Here is a 4260-nt window from a genome sequence, read left to right as displayed (position 1 = left end):
AAAATACCATGTCTTGGGTCAGGTGTACCTTAGTCCTCAAAGTGACATCTTTGCTTTTTAATACTTTAAAGAACCCTTTTACAGCAGATTGGCCCAATGCAATATTTCATTTGATTTAGTCACTGCTGCTTCCATGGGCATTGATTGTGGATCCAAGTAAAGTGAAATCTTTGACAACTTGAAGATTTTCTCTGTTTATCATGATGTTGTTTATTGGTCCAGTTTTGAGGATTTTGTTTTCTTTATATTGAGGTGTAATCCATACTGAATTAATAATAATAATAATATTAGTCAATGTTATTTATACACTTGGGACATACTAGGCAATGTTCTTTGCATTTTGATGTGGAGGTCCAACTAATAGTCACAACAGACCTACCAGGCATACTATTATTATCCCTACTTTACAGAGGATGTAACTGAAGCATTGAAATGTTAGTTAATTCAACCACAGTTACAAAACTATTGAATGGAATAGCCAGAGTGGGTGATGGGGACCAGATGGAAAAATTAGAGAGATATTTTATCTCCAAAGAGATAAGGTGGATAAAAGGAAGAAGAGAGGACATAAAAGTAGTATTTTCTTAACAAGCTTTCCATTCCAAGTCCTCTCTCACATACACACCCCTTTTCTATTTCCTTACCTCTTCAGTAATCTAATCTGTAGGCTTCAGGTGGACTCCATATACAACTGGAATGGAAAATGTCTATGTGCTGTGAATTAAGCTCTCTAGAAAGTTGGATACACCAAAGTAATTCAGAAAAAATTAATAGAGATATTTTTACCATCTGGATTGATTCTTTGGATTAAGGTATTATAGCTAGACAATAATTCTTAAAGCATATTATAAGAGAGCAGTGAAGATGAATAGATAATTACTGCCCATTCTCTGATCTCAGTTATCTTGCATTCTGGGGGGGGGGGGGTTGGAGGGGAGCCACTCAAGCATATCTTAGAATTTTTAGAGCCTGTAAATAGATTTATGCATACAGAAAGAAAAATGGGAATTTAGAGAGCATCATTATTCTTACATATCGAAATAGATATTGGCAATTCAGTGTGATAAGTATTAAGATAAACCTAAGCGCAGAGTGCTAGAAAACCTCTTAAGAAAGTCTCCTAACACAGCCTGGGATAGAGTAAGTTTTATGAAAGGAAAAATGCCTGGTTGAATCTTGAATAACAAGAAAATTTAGCAGGAGTGGACTTTACAGAAAGATACAACATATTATGAGAAAACATGGCAATGGAAATATTTGGTGAGTTTAATAAGCTACAGGTGGATAAGTATTCCTGGAGCTTGAGGTTTAGATGTGATGTGCATGTAGGTTGCCTACAATATTCATTCTTTTCCTGTTTTTATTTGTTTTGTCTTAATGCAGCTCTGATTTGTTTCAGGTTGTCAATGTACCCAATCTCCTTCCCAGATGTCGTTTAAGCTAGAGCTGACAGTATACCGAGTTATGTTGAAAAATGAAACTGTACTTGATTGGACTTCCATAAACTATTGTTTTCATGGTGAAAAGGGATATGTACAGCTGTCCTGTGGCTTTTGCATTTTACTCTTTTCTCTTTTTTTTTTACTGCTGGAAACTTAAGAGAAATTTATGAAAATGCATTAGCCTTAGCCATATTTTGGCCTTGAAGATGAAAGCCACAAAGTCTGCAATTCAGAGCAGGAAGAGAGACATAGTCTGGGCTCTCTAGTGCCTGTCTTCACTGTGTTGGTATTCTAAGAGGGGTGTCTTAGGCTGGGTTCTCTAGAGAAGCAAAACCAGAAAAGTGTATAAATATATATCTAGAGAGAGATTATACCAAGGAAACACCTCAAGTGATGGTAGAGGCTAGAACATCCCAAGTCCATGCATCAGGGTAGAGGCCTCTCACAAGTCACACAGCTACAGATGCTGGCAAGCCCAAGATCGGAAGGTCGGAGAGTAGGGCTCCCACTCAGGCTGTGCAGATCAACGAATCCCAGTTTCGGCAGATAAGCTGACAGCTCAAGTCCCAAGATGAGACGACAGGAAGCAGCTGCAGGATCCAGAGAGAGCAAAAAGCCAGAACGTCTGCTTATATACAGATGCAGGCCACACCCCCAAGGAGACTCCCTTTCATCTGATTGGCTACTCACAGTATATTCAATCATGGGAGTGATTACATTAAAACACGGAGAATCATGGCCCAGCCAAGTTGACTCACAATCTTAACCATCACAAGGGGCATATAGTTTATGAACACATTGAGAGATAAAACAAATGATAAGGAGATGGGACCTTTATCACTTCTATTACTAGAAGAAGTTAAATGGGAATGTGTGGCTTAATGTGAGAGCCAAAGGATTTTGTTAACCAAAACCTCAAAATTAGGTAAATTTATCTACCCAGTCACAAACACAAAAATGCTGGATTAAGGCAGGTCTCCCTGTATGGTAGGGAAAGACCCTACCCTTGGAGGAGCAGTGGAGAATGTCTGATTCTTATGATGGAGAAGAAAAAGAGTAAGAGAGCTAAGCAGATACATTTAATCAGTTGCTTCACTCTCACTCACCTCCAGCAGAGTAAATAATGGTTTAGAGAGATGTCAACAGCCCAATAGATGTCCCTATACATGAAAGGAACACTGAAGATGTTTTCCATCTGATATACTATATAACTTTAGAGGTACTATTACATGAGAAAAATCCAAATCATGTAAGTCATCACAGCTGGGTTTCTCTTACATGCAGCCAAACTCAATCCTAAATGATATAACAGGAGACAAATTTTTACAGAGGAATATATATAGACAGATGTGGTGGCTGCACAGCAGATGTCTTAAGGTTTTGAAATCTATTTTACATGCCAAGAGAATGATTTAAAATTTTACGAAAGGCAGAGCTGTACCTAAGGGCATTACTGCTTCCCTCTTCCCCATGTTAAGGCTATGAACACAGGAAATGGAATCAGGAAAACAGAGAGAAACATGGGTTACAGGTTTATTAGAAAGACATAATTGCTATTCCTTCATGACTTATTTGAAATGAGGGAGAGAAAGAAGAATAAATTAAGGATGACACATAAAACTTACTGTTCACGTAATAGGAAGAAAATAAGTGTTATTTAAGGTTTAGGGGCTAAGCAGAGAAGAAATAGGTGGAAGTAGGAAGATGAATTCAGTTTCAGACATTTGATCTTAATTTACTGTGGACCACCCAAACTGTGGACTGATCCAAGTCCAGAAGGCAACGGGATATGATGAGCTAGAGCCGAGTAGTGTAAATGGGCTACAAACATATTTTGGAGACATCAGCATAAATGACGTTGGATGAATTCATAAGAGTACATGAGTTCATATAGGAAGAGTGTGAAGCAGAGAACAGAAAAGAAATAGCATTTAAGGGACTGGCAGACAGAGAGGGAAGAGAAAATGATAATGAAAATAATCTACCAGAAAGATAGCAGGAAAATCCAGAAAATAGTGACGCCAAGAAAACCAGTGAATTATTTAGGAGAAAGTATTCTGCAGTGACAATGTGCAAAAGGATCAACAATGAGAAAAGGACTGAATGGATACTATGCCTTTCCTTTGGCATCAATTATGGCAATGGTAACTTGGTCAGAGTAACTTCAGCAGAAATGAATATAGGTGGTGCCTACCAGATGGTAGAAAGTTGAGGAGTAAATGTGAGATAAAAAATTTCCTCAGAGAATGCAGTCCACTCTCTCAAGAAACATGTAGCTGGATGTAAAAAGAAATACAGTAAGGTAGAGGGGACTTGAAAACAACAATTATTTCTGTGATTGTTGTTATCATTTTTATGTTAGTTTCAAAAATATAACCAATTTAATTGATGAGGTATAAAATAAGAAAAGTTTATTAAAGGAGCTAAAAGATAGTTGATGAATTGTGGCTCCCTAGGAAGGGAGGCCATGAGGACTGGAGAAAGACTCTTTAACAACCTGTGATATGCAGATGACACAACCTAGCTTGCTGAAAGTGAAGAGTATTTGAAGCACTTGCTGATGAATATCAAAGACCACAGCCTTCAGTATGGATTACACCTCGACATAAAGAAAACAAAAATCCTCACAACTGGACCAATAAGTAACATCAAGATAAATGGAGAAAATATTGAAGCTTTTAAGGATTTCACTTGACTTGAATCCACAGTCAAAGCCCATGGAAGGAACAGTCAAGAAGTCAAATGATGTGTTGCATTGGGCAGATCTGCTGCAAAAGACTTAAAAGGATCTTTAAGAGCAAATTGAAGGAAAAAAGGA

Source organism: Trichechus manatus, unplaced genomic scaffold (genome assembly GCF_000243295.1).
Source record: "Trichechus manatus latirostris isolate Lorelei unplaced genomic scaffold, TriManLat1.0 scaffold00298, whole genome shotgun sequence".
Classification (NCBI taxonomy): domain Eukaryota; kingdom Metazoa; phylum Chordata; class Mammalia; order Sirenia; family Trichechidae; genus Trichechus; species Trichechus manatus.
Note: the sequence above shows the minus strand (reverse complement) of the source record.